The following is a 22,970-nucleotide window of genomic DNA, read 5'->3' on the forward strand; positions in this document are numbered from 1 at the left end:
GTAGAATTTATCATCCAGTTTCAGGCCATGTTCGTAGTCTATGACATAACACAACATTTGGCCTTAGACAGTCTGTTAGAGTTCCGCTTGGTTTTCTCAAAAACAGAAATCACAGAAAATAACTGTCTTGCCCATATTTATATTTTCTTTTTTTTTCATTTTTAAAAAATGTTTAGAACACCTTAATCTAAATTTCCAGAAGTTAGCAATAATTCCTTGATGCCTTGGTGCCTTAATACTTCCTTCAATTCCTTTTTTAAATCTTGTACCATACTAAAAATAGTGCCTGAAAACTAGGTTCTTACCAAGTCTATTGAGTTGAGCATGAAAACCTGTGCCTGGAAATGTAAAATCCTTTATATTAAAAGACCAAAGGCTTGCCTATGTAAGAACATAATGAAATATGAAAACAACCACAATGGAAAAAGTGGAATAGATTTACAGTTTTAAAATAGCACACATGATACAAAAGTTCATGGGTCTATTTAAATTTCAACAAAAAAGATGGTGGGTTTTTTCATTAATGCAGAATGCATTCATTGTGGGTTTTAAGCGCCTCAATTTAGAAGTTGAAGGCAATTTTTATTAATAGCATATGTAATCCCAACACAGGAGATTCCTGTGGCAGATTCATTTGCTCCTTAAGCAGGCACCCTTGGCATCAGTAGGAAAAAGGGCTGAGTAAGAACTGCTTGGCAAGGGGGACTCCCAGTGACAGTGGGGTCTCTGCTGGCAGTGCCACCTCACTGCTGTCCCACAGGCAGGGTGGGCACGCTGGTCACATCCTGAGGACAAGGCATGAACGTGCATCCTCTCCCCTCTGGAAGGAGATCCCCGAAAGAGACACACACAAGCCATGATGGATCCTGGTCCAAACATCTGAAAAACAAGGACCTCCAGATGCTGCACTGCTTGAGAGTACAGACACAGACATTGGGAAGGGGGAGCAAACACAACACTCCAAGGAATGCACTGAATGAAAGGCCACCTTGTTGGCTGTCACTGGCTGTAGCTGACAGCTTTTTTCTATTTCATCCTGTTTATTCCAATAATTCCTCTGACATACAGGGAACGCTGGCAGAGTAGGACTGACACCATCACTGTGGTCTCTCTGGTTACTATGTATGGATTCAATTTATCTCAGCCTTTTCATGGAAACAGTTCATGTGAGCAAAGGAAGAAGAGAAAATATACTCCTCTCACCTTCCTGAGAAGGCAAATAGTCACCAGGAAAACCCTCTGTCCAGTACAGCTTGACATTACAGTACAGGCATAATCAAAATAAATGTCCCAGAATCCACCATATGGGAAGCCCTGGGAGATGCTGTGTTTCCCAGACTCTCAGATCCCCAATCTCCCTCTCCACTGCGTGGCCACCAAAACAGGAGACTGCAACTCAGGAACTGCCAAGGATGGTCAGACCTCAAAACAGCAGCCCAGCCCTGCAAGAAAGGGATGGAATTTCATTAAAGAGTCCTGAGGTTAAAAAACAACCATAAATCCAAGATGCATCTGAAAACTCTTGGGTAAAATCTTTAGAAAGGCATGGAAGAGCGAAAAAACAAGGACAAGGTTTTAGGAAGAGCATCATGCAATAGCAGAGCAGTGGTGAAAGAGAGCCCAGAGCTGCAATGACACATCTGTCCCTCTGACTGTCCTTTGAAGGACTTTGAAGAATGCCCAGAATGGGTCTGAATACCATAACAAATGCTTATTTTTTTCTGCTTGTTATAAATTTGATGCTTGAGTGATTTCTGGCCCTAAAAGAAGAATTCCAAGCCATCCTGAAGGTAAAAGGACAAGAGCTCTCATTACCCGTGGAGTCTTTGAAACAAGTTACAGAAAGACTAAGACTAACAAATGATAATTTCCAGCTGCTGATGCTCCCAGTACACAGAACAGAACTGTCATGAGCTACGACGGCTCTCAGGAGAGGGGAGAGATGCCAGGATTGCAGAACCCCTTTATATTAATCATTTTATACAAAGTTTCCAGTGGAAACATTTTGGCACATCTGCACTTGAAAAAGTCCATAAAAACCTTGTATGAAATACATTTCTGCTTTTCAAACTTTCCTTTCTTTGTAAATTCCCCTATTAGCTCAATATTTGCCAGCAAGCTACCCCTGAGGCAGTTCTGGTGTTTCATAAACCAGCAAGCAGTGGAAGTGCGGGAGTTGCAACATCAGCCCGCACCCATGGCCGGTGAAGGTGCTCTCTCACGAGTTCCCTTCCAAGGTTACCCCCTAGCCACGCATTTTATCTTGGGAGAAATTGTGCAACACCAGGAACATTTATCTGGTGCTGTTATCACAGCACCGGGAACAAATTCAAGGTAACTGCAACTCACTGGCAGGGATCTGAACTAATGTGGAAATCTTTTACCAACGTTCACTGTCAGGGCATCCTCTGCTCTTTAGCAGCACAGCTACATTCCCCGGTCGTTGCATATATTGGTGTAGGCGAGTTTTGTTCCTGAAGAGGTGGTTCTTAAAACGTGCTTTGGAGGATCTGAAGGCACAGGATGTCCTCATGACGGGGGGGGGCTTGGGGTGAGGTCACCCCTCAGCCAGGTCTGCAGCAACAGCGTCGGAGACTGGAAAGCAGCAATGGCACAGGGAGCCCCAGAGGCTCGCTGGGCAATCACAGGAGATAGCAGAAGAAAAAAATCAAACAGCTAATGAAAAAGGCACCTGCTCCAACCTAAGCTTTGTTAAGCATTGCACAGCAGGGAGGGCAGTGCCTCCTAACCGAAAGCAAGAACTGGGCAGGGTCAGGGAGGGCCCTGCAGCCAGCACACACAGCAGAAATCTTACAAACAGGATAAAATCTTGATACACGCCAGATAAGGCCTGACAGTAGAATAAAAGACCCATAGTGTCATGATCATGACGCTATACCAAATGTATGTATTGTTCTCCAAGACCTTTCCAAAAATGACAAATGATCTCAATGCAGATGTTTCTTTATGTATTATTCACTTTTCATATGTGTATTTCTCCTCTCTGGCACCTAGGTGAATGATTCAATAGACTTCAGATCTGTCAAAAGCCCAGGCAGTTGTCATGATAATAGGGATAACAGATAATACATCTCATCTTGCATCCTTTCATCTCTCTGAGAGTCCTCATGGACCTCGCTGGTGAGATGAGTGTGAATAAGAATTACTGCACAATAAAACTAACTGTAAAAGAAAAAGAAAAAGGAGGATGACAGAAGGAGAGAATAATTTATGTGGAATATCAATAAACTGTCAAGACAGAAACACTTTTCTCTTCTGTATTTTTCTTTTTATCAACAAACATTTTTACCGGCAGTGCAATGCTGCAACCCCTGACGGCTTCTCAGTTGGTGCTTGTGCACATGGGCTTTGCATGAATTCACAGCTGTGAGTGCATGAAACACGATTTGTACACAGAGCTACACTACTGTACATGCAGAGGGAAATACAGCTCAAATGCTTTTTCTTTTTTTTAAGACATCTTTTTTCTTCAGTGATAAAAGACGCTGAACAGAAGAATTTGTTAGCACTATAAAATGAGAAGTGTAAGTGAGCTCACAGATCTAATAGCTACACATTGTGGGCCACAGGCTGGAACGTATGCAGAAATATTTGTGTATGCATGTAGACAGAGTTAAGTTTTCCATTAGAGCTCTTTCTATGTCAGAAAATAAAGAATTTTAACCAATTATATAGCCATTTAAATAACTTTGCACTTTATAGCTTTTCCATTTTGTGTGGTCTTGCTTTCCTTATTTCATGTGTGCCATTTACCATCTCCTGTTGCCAATTGTTTGGATTCCAGTTCTAGGAGTCTTCTGTTAGTTCACTGCTGCAGCAGATACCAAGAAACAATGTTGGCTGCAACAGCACGTACATTCAAGTTGTGATTCATTATTTTTGGTTCCTAAGAGTATACATGATCCTAATCAAATTCATCTGTAAGCAAGTCAAGTGTGCTTGATTAATGCTAGAGAGGAAAATCTGAGGGCAGATGGGCATGTAATTTCTGCTTCATTTAAAAGACATACTGAAAACAGAAAACCTATATTGGTGCAAAGCCTGTTTCTAAAACATTAACTATACGTTGTCTTTCTGCATCTGTCAGCTATAAGTACTGACAGGTTAGGAGTGGGGTTTCTCCATTGCTGCTGCAATGTGGTTATTCTTCTGGAGACATATTTGTGCCTAGTTTTGCAGTCACATCATAGTTTGTCCCTGAGGCCATGAAATATTTATAGGGATCCTTCCATGCATTTGAATTGAGGCAAGCAGAATAGTCTCACATGTCCCACATTCTGACTTAAACATCTTGTCCCCACTGACTTCAGTATCAGGAACCTAAACAACTTGTAGAATCAGTGCCACAATCACTCACCCAAGAGATACAAAGTAAAAACCAGTTTGTACCTGGCTGCATTAAAAGCCACTATTAGGAGTGACTAATAGGAATCATCAGCAGTACGGGTTCTGCAAGCCCAGGAGCTGTGCCACAGACACTGGCTTGCCACTTGATTGTCCCTTTATTAACGCAGGTGGGTGTGACACAGTAATGTGAATAGGTGTAGGTAACCACAGGCACGAAATATAGGCTTGCACGGTAACAACTCTTTTACGCAAACCTTTTGCTAGAAGCTACATCGCCCAAAGAGAGGCTCCAGCACCAGTGGGGCAATGTGTTATTCCTGCAGCAGCGTAACCTTCCTTTTCTGGAAGTGCACGGGTAACTCCACAGCCTGATTTACCGTGGCTCAACAGCCTGCACAGCAAGTCTGTTGGCTGCTATCTCTTAATATTTCAGTAATCCTGTTCATCATAAATAGCAGATAGTTGTCACTGCAGGCTGCAAAACAGCTTACAACATAAACAGTGCTTTCATGCTCCAGTGCTGCAGAGCAGTGAGGGCAGCAACTGGGACAATGACGCAGGAGTGCCTGGGTTCAGACCCACTGGAGGAAACATCCTATCACCTAGAGGAGACAAAACTGCTCAGCGTTCCCCCGTCTCAGCTTTGGGCAGGGGGTCTTCTACACTGACGCTAGCAAGGAAGCACACAGCATATAGAAGAGGGAAGTAACTATAATCACATCTGGCTCTGATAACCTATACATCACTGTGAGTACAGAAAAGGCAATGACTGTATCAGACCTCATGTCTAGCACCGGCGCAAGGGACACAAGGGAGCAAAAATGTGTGCATGAGTTCTTGAAGTGCAATGCAAGGGGGAACTTGGGTGACTAGCACTAGCAAAACAAGCTACCAAACCCCACCTAGCCCAACAGTATACCTGAGAGGTTATAGGCATATAGGATTTTGCCAAACTATGTTCTCAGGTGCTTAGAATTCTGCACAGTGCATTCCCTTGAGTGACATTGCTGTCACCAAGATTATCATAACTCTTCTGCTGAGATACATAAACTGGTCACTGTCGTGACAGTCTGATCCCTTAGGGATTTCCAGCACATATCTAAAGTATTCAGCAATATCCATTTAGCAAAAGACAATCAAACAAAAAACCACTCCAAACAGTAGTCATTTCCATCCCGAAATAGCTAGAGGATGAATTCCAGCAAGTTTTTCATAACAGCCTTGTGGATAGAGCACCCATGCAGGACATGGGAAAGCAGTATTTACTCCTGGAAGGGACTCAGAGCCATACGGTCGCTGGGCTGCTGCTGCAACATACCCCCAGGGAATCAACACAGAGCCCAGGGATGAAGCTCAAGTCCACCTCTTTTAGCCACTAGACTACATTTCTGCTTTTATACATTAGACTGTTTCCATGAATATTATCAGCCCAGTGTGTCAGCTTTAGCAAGAAGTTACTCCCTGTCACCTGCAATTCTTCTATAAACCAGGGGTTCAGGCATGCTCCTGAGAAGAGGAAGCTGCAGAGCTGAATTCCTTCAGGATAAGGAGCTCTCCTATGGATGAATGGTGTAAGGATCTGACTATTATGCAAAAGGTTGCCTCATCTTCTGTGCAGGCCCCTCTTTTCAAGGCTGAAACAAAGATAATAGAATACCTCTCGGGTGCACACAGGGGTTAGGTGTGATTTTGTGTCTTGTTCTGTAAGGTTACTTACCAAATGTTCTCCCTATACTGCACCAGAAGAGCTCACGTGCTCATTTTTGGATCCAGCCTTCTCCCTTCCTGACATCCTCCATGAGTGCTGGACATGCTGCTGTGATTGTACCCACTGAAGTGTTCAGGCACCAAACGACTTTGGTGGGGGGCTCTGAATCCCAGCCTCACACAGCACTTAACACAGATCGATCCCATGGAGTGTATGAAGAATTAGGGCGCACATCCCTGATTCAGGACGTATTGAATACGTGACCCCTGGGGCCAGTTTTCTTGAAGTTTGTTATGCAGTGTCACCAGTCTAAGGGCTTTGGGGAATTTGAACGCCTGCATGCCATCCGCTTACACGCTTCTCAAAGAGCCAAGGAAATACCTGACTTCAGCTGAGGGGAAACTAAATATTTTTATTTGGATAGTACCTCCCGGGGAATGGTTGCGCAGAGCCAACTAGCAGCAAGCTCGCTGTCCAACGAGTTTCATGTCTAAAAGCATTTAAAAGCTGTGTGAATTCAGTCCTGTGTGTGTGAGTGTAGTCAAGACTGCTTTGTGCCTACTACAGTTTGGGGCTTTAGGCACGCATCATTGTCTAGTTGAAGAGACTGCTCCAAGCTTCATTAGATTTTACCGTTCTCCTCATGGCTTTTCTGGTTTTGCTTGCTGACTTACTGTTACTCCATTTACTTCCCCATCTATTAATATAAACCATATTGATCTGGACAGGCTGGAGCAATGGGCTAAGGCCAACTGTATGAGGTTCAATGAGGCCAAATGCCAGGTGCTGCACTTCAGCCACAACAACCCCCAGCAGCGCTACAGGCTTGGGGAGGAGTGGCTGGAGAGCTGCCAGTCAGAGAGGGACCTGGGGGTGTTGATTGACAGCCGGCTGAACATGAGCCAGCAGTGTGCCCAGGTGGCCAAGAAGGCCAATGGCATCCTGGCTTGTATCAGAAATAGCGTGGCCAGCAGGGACAGGGAAGTGATCTTACCCCTGTACTCAGCACTGGTGAGGCCGCACCTCGATTCCTGTGTTCAGTTTTGGGCCCCTCACTACAAAAAGGACATTGAATTACTCGAGCGTGTCCAAAGAAGGGCAATGAAGCTGGTGCAGGGTCTGGAGCACATGTCGTATGAGGAGCGGCTGAGGGAACTGGGGTTGTTTAGTCTGGAGAAGAGGAGGCTGAGGGGAGACCTCATCGCCCTCTACAACTACCTGAAAGGAGGTTGCAGAGAGATGGGGATGAGTCTCTTTAATCAAGTAACAAGTGATAGGACAAGAGGGAATGGCCTCAAGTTGTGCCAGGGAAGGTTTAGACTGGATATTAGGAAGCATTTCTTTACAGAACGGGTTGTTAGGCGTTGGAATGGGCTGCCCAGGGAGGTGGTGGAGTCCCCATCCCTGGAGGTGTTTAAGAGTCGGGTTGACATAGCACTTAGGGATATGGTGTAGTTGGGAACTGTCAGTGTTAGGTTAATGGTTGGACTAGATGATCTTCAAGGTCTTTTCCAACCTAGATGAGTCTGTGATTCTGCAATGGAAAGATATCAGGAAGTGATCATATGGGCAGCTCAACCAGCTACAGTAAAGGAGCTGCAACCTCTGGTAGCATCTTCTGCTCTTGCAAGGGGCAAGCCATATCTCTTACTTGTACATTAAGAAAATTTAGCATGTTGCTTCAAAACCAGACCAAAAATCTTTGAGCTAAATATCAGCCTCTTTTCCCCATTTAGTGGAAGAGGAAAATCTTCTGTACTGGCAGTCTTGGCTGTTTCTGTGTCACTGATACCCAAACAACGTGGACAGAGAAACAGCTTAGAGCAGACAGAGCCTTTTGTGGGCCTCACAGTTTACTTTTTTTTTTTTTTTTGGTGCAGTGTTTTGTAATGACTAACATTTGCCACAACTGTCTTAGTGTGTGTTTCTATATGTAAAGCTCTCAGCCCAACAAGAGTCCATCACAACTTTCAAGTTTGGAAACCTCTCTTTTATATCAGCAATGATAACAAACAGAAGGCACAACCATCCTGATTAATTAATCCCCATACAGCACCTCCTAGCAACCAAAGGTTGTTTTGCTAACACTTCTAGCTGAGACTTGTAAGAGTATAACTTAACCACATGGGAATGCACTATCTCATTCTTGTGAGCTCAGAAGTCTTTAAAGGAAACGTTACCTACCTCAGTGCTTTCTTTGAGATGCCATCAGTGGCTGGACAGACAATATGACCAACAGACAGGCTAGTCACAGCAAGCAGGAAGAGAAGATCCGATGCCAAAATATGTAGTTACAATTAGCAGCTCTTCTGTTCTCCTGAAAGGCTGATGAAGCCACCCAGTCAGACCCTGGCTCCAAATGTGTCCTCTACAGCAAATTACAAGGAGCACAAAATTGATGCCTTTCTGGGAGGCACTTAAAACACTGAACTTGTGTCACTGAGTTTGTACAGTGCTGATAAACAACCTGAGAGACATGCCCATCCAGGATGCAGGGAAATTCACAACTTTCATGAGTTTTTGACACTCTGACATACACTATCTGTGCAAGAGCAGTCTCCAGACCCCACATTACAACAGCACTGGAGCCTCCAGCACTGAAGCTTCCCAGATCTACTAGCGAGTGCAACGTGGCATCCCACCCTTAAAACTGCTTTCAGCAATATTACATTAAATCCCTCCTCCTGACTTGGCATTGACAGGTTTTTAAGGTGTTACTTCAGTATGTCTGTAACCTTGTGTTTTTAAGATGTATCTTTTACTAGAAAAACCTAGCTAAGCAAAGCCAGCAGAGAGAGTCATCTCAGCCATCCTGAAGCATGAGGACAAAAATAGCTGGCTCCAAAATCTACACTTAAGACAAACCAGGAGACTCTGCAATCAATGCAGTTGATTTACCTCCCGTAACTGTCTTACTTTGAAATGCATATCCACCTGCTGTGCTTCACCAGCTACGGGTGGTCAGCATACACGCTCTTTGCTGAAATTAATTAACATGAGGAGCAGAAATTTATGTCACAGCTAATTAATTTTCAACACACTAGGTTACTGGGAAGCCCATGGAGTGTTTATAACTGGTGGATATCCAGGAAATAAGGATATACACAAAGAGAGACCATTCAGGATTAAGGCCCCTGCCTAGTGTCACATGCTGGAGCATGAAGGTGCACTTGATGGACTGGGGACAGCCTTAACAGCTGCAGATTAATTCTATTAGCCCAGAGTGTGTAGAGGGGTGTCCACACTCATGTTACTCAGTGATTATAAATGTCTGTTTCTGGTCTAATGCTTGCAAATAATTTTTTAATTCTAGAAATTTCTTAATTCTGCATTTTAACATAAGAAAATGTATTTTATTGTCACTGAACTCTCCTTTGGTATCGAGAGGGATGTCAAAGTGATCTGGGAAATGCTGGCACTCCTCCCTCCTTGCAGCACTGCATTACCCACTTAGGATGTTGGGGATGGCTCCTCATCAGACTTTTCTCCTCTGAGCAGCATATCACATCAGTAACCACAATGCCATCTTCTCTGCAGGCCTCCTCACACACACCTTTCTAGAGCCACAAATGTGTGACTCCCTGCCTAAAACGGACAGAGAGACCCTTTACTGACGATGGCCTGCCAAACCATTGCTGAAAGCTGTTCTTACTCAAGTCTGACCACTTGCAGGATGTTAGGTGGAAATCTTAAGGTGGCTGTGGGCTCTCACGGGGCCTCAGTGGGGTGTCAGAAAGCAGCAGTAAATAAGCCACCACACCTGGACTGGGGTTTTGCTGGCAGCATCCCCACACAGTCTCCAATCTGCAGCCACAGCCATGGTGCAGCAGGACAGCCCTCAGGAGCTGGGCTGGAGACAGGAGACAACTGCCTTCTCCCCAAGACAGTGCAAAGATCAGAGCTTTTTATCAGCACAACTCCCAGGCACAGCTGTTGTTCATTGCAAATCACGTACCAAATTCTCTAAATCAGACAGCATAAGAACAAAGGGCTATATATTTCCTGGCTTTGCAAATCATGTGGGGAGCTGGAGGAGGGGGAGAAATTACTTTGAATATTGTCTGCCTGAAAAAAAGCCATTACCCTTCCACCCTGCCATGCCCAGGGGCTGGCATGAGTCCCCACGCCCTGACCTCAACCCGGCTGCAGCCCCTCACTGGCCATGGCCATGAGCAGGAGGGGGGTTCCCACGGCCAGAGGAGGAACTGAGGATGTCAAAGGAGCTCAGTGCATTATTCCCAGCAACTCATTTCCAGTTTAAGAGGAACACCTGCTCACTGTGCCTTCTCATCCTCACTCCCAGCTCCTGGCTTTTTGCTTCCTGACCTATTTCCCTGTACGTGCTCCATGACCAAAGTGCAGTAACGCAGTGTGCATCTTCTTCCAAGAGGTGCAGACCACCATTTGGACAGAAAAGGTTCCCATTGCAGACATCCTGCAGGGCTCAGTAGAAGCCTGTAGTGGCTCCAGACACATCTCCTGCCAGCACACTGCAGGCATTTCAGGTGGAGCCAGCATGCCCTGGTAGAGTACAGCAGCATCTCCTGTCCAAGAAAGGCAGGAGTTACCTCTGAATGGCATTCCAGCCAGATTGTTCATCTGAGCAGCCAAACCTCCTGCTGAGTTCAAAATGCAGCGGGGACTGTGGTGCAGCAGCCACCACCTTTCACAGGGGTGAGAAGTGGCAAAGCCAGGGTGTGCCTGCAGCCAAGCCACCAGCTGGGCTGTTCACAGGGCAGCAGGTCTCAGCAGATCACTGCACTGTGGGTTGGAGCATCCCCCCCTAATGATTCCCCCCCTACTCCTCACATCTCCCACAGGAGAAAACCTACCGAGAGGCCATCCAGGGAGCAACCGGGTCTCACTTGCAGACTCCTTGCAGGGAGTCTCCAGGCCAGCTTCAGAGCTCAGGTTCAAAAGGACTTTGTTTCGTGCCAGCTGGCAGCACAACTACCCTCAGCCATGCCAAAACAGGACCTACGCTGACAACTGCTGGTACCAGCCAAGGGCTGGACATTCAGTAATTAATTTTAACTTGTCATTAAACCTGTCTGTGCATCAGCCCCATTGGCAGAGACCGTTTAAAATCTGTACTTGTTCAAACACAGACTCCCATCAGTCCCATCTCCAGGAGCTCAGTAGGTTCTCATGGGTCTGGGCAAAGCAAAGCAGAAAGTAGCTTTGGCTAATAATGAACAACCTCTACAGGGGATTTCTGGTCACCAGAAGTTATCTGCCCGGTGTACTGCAGAACGAAATGGAAGCAGCACCCACTTTGATAGACAATTATCAGTGATGTAAACAAATGTTTCCCCACATTTTACCAGATTTTCCCTGTGGCCTTTCTCAGATGGTACTTTCTTGGTTCTTAGCAATGCACTTCAGATGTCACCACACCAGAATCAACCCAGCCAGGTTTGGCTTGGATGCTATAACAGATACATCTTAGTGGGATGTGCATACTATTCACATGGTGAGGGAGTAGAAGCTGTCATAGCTGAAGAGAGAAAATGAGAAACACACAGTAGTTTCAGATACCTTCTTTAGCAGGTCAGCCCTCTGTATCTTAAACTTTGTTCTGTCTGCATCTGAGCACTCCTGAGGTACAATGGCTCACAGACATCAGGGAAAGCAGCTGGAGAATGCCAGGCTTGCTTGAACTGGCTCTGAGCATATTCATGATTTGGAAAAAAACCAAAGGGCCAAACTTGAAGCATTGTTCCTCCCCTACTCAGTTCTTACCCAAGGATTTCAGGAGAAGTGTAGCCTGAAAGAAATTTTGTGTGTGGTCTCAAAATTTTATTGCCTAATTGCAATGCAGTAAGAATTAATTCTGTCCCACGGGACTCTGACCCTCATAAATGAAATGCCAAGATCCTGGATCCTGATAGAATGATGCAAAGTGTCCAAATTTAGTAATGGATAGAGTTGGTACCTTCCATGGTCTTAACCACCACTGAGGGCATGTCTGAAGGTTATAATGGATTGTGATGGAGCAACCCTTTTAAACTGTTACCAGGCATTGTAATTTAGAGAAGCCCTCAGGCTGACCTAAGTTACTTACAAGATCCTGCTGTCTTCTGCTGGCCCTGGAAATGAATAGACCAGTTCTATGCAGTCGCTTCTGCTTTTCACTCTTGGCTCATAAGCAAGCCTTGGAGAAGGATACCAGCATCAGCCAGATTTGCAGAGACACAGGTGCTCTGAAACTCAGCATTATGGCACCAAGCCTTTCGGTGCCTCCCCGCCGTGTTCAGAAACCATATCCCTAAGTTAGGTGCACAGGCACACTCTGCAACACCTGGGGAGAGCTGGGTGCCTCAGCTGGGGTCCACAGATGTCTACAGCATCAGGAGGAAGAAACAAGGGCATTCCCAGCCTTTTAATCATGGTGGCAAGTCTTTGGCAACAAAGCACCGACCTGAGATTACCCTCAGGGAGTTTATTGGTTTGGGCAGGCATTTAGTACATTTAGATATTTTGCAGCTCAGCTTGCAGATGCAGAGTGGATCTAGGACTCCGGGTTTTTAGATGCCTATAGCAGCACCAGGACAGCATTTAGGTATCCAGATCCCTTTGCTGCCATAATTCGTAGTGCCTGTGCTCAGTTCCTTGGGCTGTCAGACACCAATGATCAGCTGCACCCTTGATTTACGAACTGGTCTTTTACATCAGTTATAAACCTGCACAGCTTGCCCTTTCTTCGTTTAAAGGTATAATCCCATCATAACTCACGACAGAGCTAGTCACCGGACCAACATGTACCTCACTGATTTCAGTACAGAAATAGATCATGCCTTACTTCTGTCTGGAAGCAGCAACCAGCTTCACATAAAGCCTCCTTTGTAGCAAAGTCGCCTGCCTGGTTACAGGCACTCCCGATGCATGACAGTGATCCTATGTCACCTTTACCTTTGAGGGCTCCCTTGGGCCACCACCCTGTAACCCAGCGCTCCCCGATGGAGGGCTCCGCAGTTTCCTCACACCGGGGTACACGCACTGTCCTGTGAGCAGCTGCTGCCACCCTCAGGTCACCCTTGCAGAAAACCTTTCTTTCTGCCTTTGCTGAATGATGTCTCTAAAACAAACAATTAAAAGCAAATGCAACAAAGCTGACAGATGATATGATTCTTGTACCTTACTGGCATGCTAGCATTGTTTGTCGTGGATGCGTCAAGATTTTTAATCGAAAATGCTCTGTGTAAGAGCAGGAGCAGAGGCGGATCTGACACAAGTGGCACAGATGCAGGAGGACTGTCAGGGCCACAGTCCCATCACACAACTGAGTTTCAGGTCCAGGAATGAGGCTGCAGTGCAGACCTGCAGCCAAGGAACAGCACACGGTCCCTCTCTGATGCGTGATGCCTCAGTTCTCTGCCACCCAAAAACCTCCGAGCCCAGCACCACAGGCCAACCAGCCAGGTAGCTGTGTCAGGCCTGCAGGAACATGAAGCTCAAAACAAGCTGCACCCACCCCAGGAACATGTTACCTGCAAGGACTGGAACTGCAAGAGGGAAACTGGAAACCAGAGCTAAAGAAGGAGGTGACCTGAAGTTACCTTAATTCCCCACTTCCAAACCTCCGGGTAAATCCCCGGCTGGATTTAGACACTCACACCTTTACACACCTCTTTCCCAGCAGTAACAGCATGTTTGAAACGAAACCCACAGCGGTGGCCAAGGCTGGAGAAGAGTGCTGCATCAAGTAATCTTAATTGCTTTTGAACAAGTGTTTTGCTTGCATTTATACCACTATGCACCACCTACATCAGCTTGTACCAGCTGAGGGGCATAGATCTTGACACAGTTGAGATGAGACAGCAACGGTGGGGAGGTGAAACTGCCAGTGCTGCGAGGCAGGGTGTTGCTCTGAAGGCAGGCAATAAGCAGTGTCCCTCCTCGCTTCCAGGGCTGCTGCACTGCAGGAGGAGGGATGAGCTCAGTGGAGCAAACATTGCTTCTGCCAGTCCTTTGTAGCCAGGGGGTTGGTTGGCTTTTACTGCCCAGCAAATTAAACAAAAACCAATTTGAAGGTGGGCAAAATCTTTGTTCTTATTGCTCTCCTGCTGTATCTGTGATTTTTTTACCTCTGTGATACTTCTGTAATTCTCCTAGAGAGAGGAAAAGAAATTAATTGTCTGGAGACCATTTTTATTGGCACATATAATTGCAGAAGTAAATAAGCTATGTCCTAGGGGAAATTTTATGTCCTCTCGACAAAGTATGCTTAAGGCTACTGCTGGTGATAATGATTTTTCTTGGAAGCTTCTTTCCAGAGGTTGCTTGCATGCTGAAGTAGGGAGCAAGCAGAAATTATTTTCCAAACAAGTTTTGTTCAGAAGAGTGTCAGGGTCAGCAATATTTTAATCTCCAGTATGTTCTTCCCTCCTAATATTTTATCTGTTGGATTCTGAGACCATCATAGCTGCTAGGGAAGAAAAGCTCTAACAAGGTAATTTCTGGGCTGTGTTTGGCTTTCAAATCGAAGCTGAGATTTCAGAACTTGCAACAGTTCAGAAGTTTCTTAAAGAACTTTTCAGGCCATTAAAGCTTGCAACATCTTTGGAAGGGGAGATATAGATTACTATTTCTTTTGAGTTATGTTTTTCTTTATTGTACAATTATGGAAAACAACATACAGAGATACTCAATAACTAGACAAAGAGTAGAGTCATTGCTAAAAGGAGCTTGAGGAAAGCTGGTGCTACAATTTCAAATGGCTCGCAGGTTTACGCAACCTTCCACTGTTCATCTGCATGCCGCAGGCTCCTTGGTTAACATTGGCTTCTGGGAGCTGCCAACATACAGTTAGTAAAAGACCTCACAACCCTTTCCAGGCTGCTGATTTCATACTGGTGGTAATGTTTCCCTCCACAAAGCAGGATTCCTGAACTCTTTCATCATATCAGATCTTAAAATCTCATTGTTCCTGAGCAGATTCTGTTGTTCTACATCCATCACAGATTTTAGATCCCAAGGAGCTTTTGAAGATAATGGCTGTTAGTCAGTCACAGACCTCACAGATCTGTACTTTCTCCGTACTCCTAACACCGTTCAGGAGACCACTTACATTGGAAGGAGCCTTTGGAGGTCATCTAGTCCAACCGTCTACTCGGAGCAGGACCAAGCTCAACATTAGATCAGATTACTCAGGATTTTGTTCAGTCCAGTTTTGAAAACCACTAAGGATGCAGCTTCCACAGCCTTCTGGGGGGCTTCTTTCAGTGTTAATCTCTTTTGCTGGTTTTTTTTTTTTCTTTTCTTTATACCCAGTCAGAATTTTTCCTTCTGCAGTTCATAACTGTTGCCTCTTATCCTTTTGTTGTGCACCTCTGATAAGAGTGCAGATCTATCTTCTCTCTAAACCCCAGGGCAGATTTCTAACCTCCCCCTTATATAGCCAAGTGTGGCATGCAATTTGCTTAATTTATCTTCACACCACTGCTATCAGATGAAGAGTTATTAATTGCACTTATGAGGTGGAGCATAGATATTAAAGACAGCAACTAAAAGTCAAAGACATCCATTAATTTGGAATGCCCCATTAAGATAAACGGTACCAGATTTCTGTATATATAGAAAGCACAAATTTTGTTCACATCAGCTTCAACTCAACTTATTCCCAGATCACTGACCATCCTCTTAGCTGGATGAAGCAAGGAAAGAGAATACATGTTCACACAAGACTTCATTGTGATGTGTATGTACAAGGCCATTAAATGTCCACAAGCCAACGTTAATCCTGAACACCTGCAGCTTGCAAAATAGTATCTGTATCCTTTAAGAGATCATGCTGCAATGAAGGTGGAAAACATTTTCATCTGGATCATACTTTCAAATTTCCAGTGATTCACAAATCAATAGCAAAGAGAATTCAATTACTCTAAAAACTTACAGATGTGAGCTGAGAGGAAGCAATCGCTTTACCAGTGACTTCACAGGTATATTGGGTTTGCATAGCAAGGTTTTGGTAGTGGAGGGCTACACGGGTGGCTTCTGTGAGAAGCTGCTAGAAGCTTCCCCCATGTCCGACGGAGTCAGTGCCAGCTGGCTCCAAGATGGACCCGCCATTGGGCAAGCCGAACCCATCAGTGATGGTAGTAGCACCTCTATAATAACATAGTTCAGAAGGAGGGGAAAGAAGTGCTGCACAACAGCAACCGGAAGAGAGGAGTGAGAATATGTGAGAGAAACAACTCTGCAGACCCCAAGGTCAGTGAAGAAGGAGGCAGAGGAGGTGCTCCAGGCACCACAGCAAAGATTCCCCTGCAGCCCGTGGTGAAGACCACAGTGAGGCAGGTTGTCCCTGTGCTGTCCAGGAAGGTCCACAGCAGAGCAGATCTCCACCTGCAGCCCATGGAGGACCCCATGCCAGAGCAGGTGGATGCCTGAAGGAAGCTGTGATCCTACGGAGAGCCCACGCTGGAGCAGGCTTCTGGCAGGATCTGTGAACCCATGGAGAGAGAGGAGCCCATGCTGGAGCAGGTTTTCTGGCAGGACTTGTGACCCCGTGGGGGACCCATGCTGGAGCAGTCTGTTCCTGAAGGACTGTACCCCATGGAAAGGACCCACGTTGGAGCAGTTTGTGAAGAGCTGCAGCCCCTGGAAAGGACACACACGGGAGAAGTTCATGGAGGGCTGTGTCCTGTGGGAGGGACCACACACAGGAACAGGGGAACTGTGTGGGGAGTCCTCTCCCTGAGGAGGAAGAAGCGGCAGAAACAACGTGTGATGAACTGACCACAACCCCCATTCTCCATCCTGCTGCACCACTCAGGGGGAGGAGGTAGAGAAATCAGGAGTGAAGTTGAGCCCAAGAAGAAGGGAGGGGTGGGGGAAGGTGTTTTTAGATTTGTTCTTATTTCTCTTTATCCTGTCTGATTTTGATTGGCAATAAATTAAATTAATTTCCCCAAGTGAGTCTTTTTGCCTGTGACAGTAATTGGTGAATGATCTCTCCCTGTCCTTATCTTGATCTTGACCCACAAGCATCTCATCATATTTTCTCTCCCCTGTCCTGCTGAGGAGGGAGAGTGATAGAGCAGCTTGGTAGGTACCTGGCGGTCAGCCAAGGTCAACCCACCACAATGGGCACTTACCAAGAGCAGGAGAACGGTGAGACTCGGGAATCACAGGGTCCATTACAGGATCTGGAGGAAAGCTTCCTCCCTCCTTTCACCAAACTCGATGCTTCTTTCTTTTTAGTAGCACTATCTGGTTCCAACGGTGATTTCTTCACCACCTCATCCCCACCCACCCTCCTCACTCAGCAGGATCCCATCTTAACCTTTGTCTGCCCATTCTCAGCTCTCCCTCCTACTTCTCCATCTCCTTGCTCCCCTAGGTCCCCTCCACTTCCTTTTCTCTCTCTGAGACATTCCTGATCTCACCAATTTCCTTATCCATACTGCCTTGGGTCTAGTTTTACTGCTCTGACCTTGTCCTTCTTCCTCCTTGAGGTGGATGGGATGCTGGTAGGCTGATTTAGCATACAGATGAGACAGTTCCTTGCTGTCAGCTGCTGCATTTGTGCCCTGCCCAGCAGAGAGCAACTGAAAGCAACAATTACAGGAGGAATCCCTTGAAACAATTCAGGTTGGACTGCATTTAGTCACCCTGTGGGATGTGGTGTATTCAGGGCCTGATCACAGGTAAAAGCTCTGAAGGAATGCAGCTTGCTCAAACTGGTAAAACTTAACAGTTCTGAGTCTCATACAAGCCTGGTGTGGAAGAAATCAGGAGACATTTTAGCTGCTCAAAAGAAAGAAGTCTTTACCATGCATATTCCTACTGCCTTTTTCTTGCAAATATTTATAAACCAGTGCAGATTATAAGGGGAACAGCGAAAAACATGCTAATACAGAAGTCATGCCCTTTCCTCCCATCTCTTCCCACCTCTATTTTAAGTCCTAATCCAAAATATGAAGGCAAGAAGGCATTTCAGCAGAAGAGTTTCCAGTTCTGGAATAAGGGCAAATGTCTGTACACACAGTCTTAGGAACAGATCAGCCATTTTTGCTGAAGTTTTTTACCCAACACAAACATAAATCAGCCTGGCAGCAGAAAACTGATGGGGGAAAAATTTAATCCAAACAGGGTAAGTTTCAAAAGTAACAAATGACTGAGAAAAGTGCTGCATAGCAGGAAGTGCTGGCCAGCTTTACTGTTAGAAAGTACTGCTAAGCCCTTCTATATTTGTAGCACATATATCAAATACGACATTAGCATGAGCAACCCACAAAGGTTGATCTACTTAACTCAATGATTTGGCCATCTAAGCCAGATCCCAGGTCTACAAGGTTTTGGATAAGCCTTGACTTCTGCACAGAACTATGTTGACTCAATGAGGCTGTGGAGACCTGTGTATCCAAACTACCTACAGGACAGGACAAAAACCCCAAAGGCAACACCTTCCAACTGGAGGGAGGAAATTTCAGGATGAACTTCAATTGTTGAGCAAATTCCATCCCGCAGAAGGAACCTTGAAAAGTCAAGGATCACAAGGGAGCTCACTGTTATGTGACATAACTCACACTCTAGAAAACCAAAGCTTGGGCCAACAGAGTCATAATGAAGAGAGGGAAAAGATCTTTGGCTAATTGACAGAAGATACCCAAAAAGCTAGCTTGCAGGGGCACAGACTTTTGTCACAGTGGCTGAATTTTGCCTATTCGGAAGGAAATTAATTAGAGGAGAATGAAGAGCATATGTTGTCAAGTGGGTGTAAATCAAACTAAGCAAACAAAGGAGGAGCACAGGGAGAACTCAGGCTGACATCAAGGCTGAGAAGAGGCTGAAAGCAACAACAGCCGCAGATGCTTTTGGACAGACATATTTCCTTCAAATCAGCTTAGATTTCCACATGTTGCTGAAAAGACAGGTGAAAGCTAGCAGCTATCAATGTACCCAACCAGGGAAGTTTCTAGCAGAATACCCGCAAGTTAGTTGCAGTGTTCAGTATTCCTTGTCTGAGTCCTGACTTGTGGTGCTTGTGCAAACACATACTGCCCCTCAAGAGTGGAACGCTGCATCATATGTTGCAAGTCTTTTAAGTACCTATGTCTTACAAAAGCAGTCTTGCTTTTGTACTAAGTAATAGCACACAAGGCCTGGTTAAAAACAGATTTCAATTCAGCTTATTCTTCAGTTACTCTATAAAGCCAAAAGTGGTTTTCCTCATTGTTTTTTATAACCTTCCCAGATCTTCTAGCCACAAACACATCATTTATTTAAGCCACACATAAACAACCATCATTTACATCAACTTTGCATTCAATGGAAAGCACATGAAAGAACTACTTTCGTTCTGTGTGTTACTTGCCTGCAAAGGCTGCAGTCTCTCTTTGCAAATTCCTGGTGGTAATTCCAAGCAGTTGTCAAAGCTTGTTCCATATTTGGCTTTTTAAGAAATTCCTGTGAGTTTTTTTCCATTACAGAATCATTCAGTCACCATTTGGCACCTTTTTTGCACCAGATGATGAGTCAAAGAACTTCATGATCTCTGAAAAAGGCAGACCCTTAACTGGACTTGATGTCAACCTCTTGTCAGAATGCAAGATATATCTATTGCAGTTGCCACACAAACTTGTATGACACCCAAAGCTTGCTATGTGGTTCCTTGTCTGACAATCAGTGAATAGAGTTATAATTCAGATTGCTATTCTGCAAGTGAATAATGATACAGGGTCACTATCTCAATCACAAAAAAAACTGAGCCAGGATGGGTAAAAGCTGAATCAACAAAAACAATCATATGAAACCAGTTAAAAAAAACCCTTGCTGCAAGATACAAAAATAAATAAAACACCACCCCTTCTGCTTTTTAAAATCAGGGTTGGTCTCTGTGGAGAACATGCAGTACACTTGTCTCTTTGGCAGTGTGCCCTGTACCAGAAGTAACAGAATTTCTCCAAAATCCCCTCCTCCCAGCTAAGAGCTGGAAGGGAACACAATATTGATTGCTGAATCTGAGGGCTGGTTGACAACCTTCCCTGCCCAGTGCAATTCAGAGACCTGCAGTAGCCGTTTTAAGATTAGCAGACCATTACCTAAGAGCACGTGTCTTCGTGATTTCTTCTGACAGAGTGAACGGTCCTCTCTGGGCCCGCTGGCGCAAACCAGCACAAATCGGTGTCATTCAAGGGAGTGCCCTACAACAGGTGTCAGCTCAGATGGAACACACCCTGACTTGATAACCCTCGACATCTCACACCTATAAGGGCGCTGGGATGTTTAGCTGGCACTGCACTTGCCGCTTGCTGTTCAGGCATACCTCTACACTGATTCTGTAGCACTAATGAATGTCAAATACTTACTGTCAATCTTTGCTTAGCATTTGTTGAAAAAATACACTTCTTGTCATTGTGCTTACATCTGTGGTTTCTGCTGCTCTTCGTGCTGCGTGGAAGAAGCCACCATTTGAGACCTATTGTTAGGCAGACTTGCCTTATTCTTTGGCATGGGTCCATAAGAACTACAACGTGGTGGATGAACACTTGCATCCTTCAAAAACTGGAAAAGGCAACCAAGTACATTAATCAACACCTCCTATTTAAAGCATTGCACTAGAACACAGCTGTGGCTTCAGCAGGCCTTGCTCCCCCGTTTCTGCAGAGCAAGTCTTGGATCTAGGAGACTAGGACTGACTGGTGGGACCACGCACCATAAACTACATACTGCTTTACAGCTGGCATCACTGGCAGTGAATCCAGAAGCCACATCTGAGACCATCTGCTAGGACCTGATACTTGCCTTTCAGCACCATCCACCTTCCCCAACCTCTAGGGTTTCAGAGCTGTTAAGAGAAGGGGCAACGTGACCTTGTAAAGACTTGAAATCCTCATTATTCCTTATTAGTCAGCAGCCAGATTAGGGTAAATTCACCACAGGGACTTTTCCTAGTAGACAATTCTCACCTATGGGTGAAGACATTCACATGTCCACGTGCTACACTCTGTATGAAAACACATTATTATACTATGATTACATGAGCAGGATGGGCTAGTCTCATTTTGCAGGCTGTTGTAGACTACTGTGGGAGAATCACAGATGGCATTATAAATTAAGAGTCTGTATTTATGCTTCTTATATTTTCCCAACCTATTCTTCCAATGAGAAATTTAATTTTCCAGGATACATCAAATTTCAGAATGAGATTTTCAGTCTGTATCATGTGTAATGCCATGTGCAACCTGTTATTTGGGTAGTATTGTCCTACCTAAACAACCAAGCAGCACATGCATACTTCCATCGTGCCCAGAAGCCATGAAGGGTTAACGAGAGGTGTACATTTGGCTGGCCAGCTGGAGCCTTCCCCTGAGCATCACCATGTACCTGCCATGGCCAGGGAGCTGGGACAGCTTGGTGTGGTGAGGCACAGGCTGGGAATTATACTGAAGCTGTAACTGGCCTTGCGTGTGTTTGTATAGGCCGCTTTGGGCTTCTTAACCTTGAAGTAACATTACTTAGTATGATAGCCCACCTGCCAGAAATCCATCCCAGAACTGGATCACCTCATACAGCAGTACGTGTCTGGGGGCTCATCTCCTCTGGCCCCCTGAGAGCTCCATGGTGGTTCAGCACCAGCTTTTATTTATTTAAAAACTGCCAAAATAAAACTACCCTGGAGGCCAAACAATAAAAGGGCTTCTCTGCCAGACCTGTGTTCTACCAGCATGCAGCTACAGCTGTATTGTGCAGAGTGGTGCATAACATGACAACAAGTGGGATTATCTGAGAGCTGGACTCAACAGGTGAGGTGAGAAGGCCTGCTGAGATACCCCTGTGGGACTGCCTTAGGCAGAGAAGATGAAACATGGCATGGTGAGGATTCTGGAGCAAACTTCCTGCTCTTATATGCCCAGGTTTCCTCAACGGCACTGCCAGTCAGTTTGCTCCACACCAGAGTGGGCTTATGTGTGTTCAGTGGAGATGACCAGGGTCCCACAAACCAACCAGCAATGGAACCAAACTGGCATCTACTTGTTCACGCAGATGCAAGAAGTCACATATGAGATCAGCATCAGTAGAGAGCAGAGAATGCCAGCATGCTTACTACAGACAGGGACAAGAGCACAGCTTACAGAAACTTATGGGCAGCACAGATCTAAGTATAATCAGCCTCAGATAATTACTAATTACAATCATCATTACTATACAGATTGGCTAGAATCTCTTACTTGAGTTACAAAGCTGCAGGCAAACCTTGCCCTTGCTAATTAAAATAAGCTGTGGGAGCTGTAAGATATCAGACAGCCTTTGTCTAACAGCAAACGAGCACCACAGCAGCACAGCACCAGGGTAAGCGTGACCACCATGCTCCACCATGTACAGGGTGAAGAACAGGCTCTTAACAGCCAGCCTAAAACGTTAAAGAATTAAACTCTACCCATTAACATAATTCTAATTGTTACCAAGAACACAGTTTGCATGTCAAAAAAATGTTAGTCACTGATGACTTTGTCAATCATTTTCTCACTTTGGTCTTCATTATTTTCTGGTGTCATTCAGCGTTTAGAGTCAAAGGAAATTCAAAAAACCCTCTTAAATAGATGTGGATGGTGAAGAGAGGTCAGTGCACATGGCTATCAGTTCCCAAACTGTATCAAAATGCAAGGAAAATGTCTGATGATGGGTTAGGATAGACTGTGAACTCAGGGACAGTCTAGAGAAAGAGAGCACTAACTTATAACACGAAGAACAAACCAATTTTAACTATTTTCTGAAAGCTGGTTGGGCTTTTAGCTGCTGCTATCACATGTACCAATATCAAGAGGTTGTATATTATGTGGCACAATGCAGGATTACGACAATGGAGCCCTATTTTTGCTCAAGGTCTTTCAAATTCTGTAAGTTTGCAGTATTTCTGAAAATTATCCAATCTTCTGTTCTTCTG

The sequence above is a fragment of the Strix uralensis genome, chromosome 1 (genome assembly GCF_047716275.1).
Source record: "Strix uralensis isolate ZFMK-TIS-50842 chromosome 1, bStrUra1, whole genome shotgun sequence".
Classification (NCBI taxonomy): domain Eukaryota; kingdom Metazoa; phylum Chordata; class Aves; order Strigiformes; family Strigidae; genus Strix; species Strix uralensis.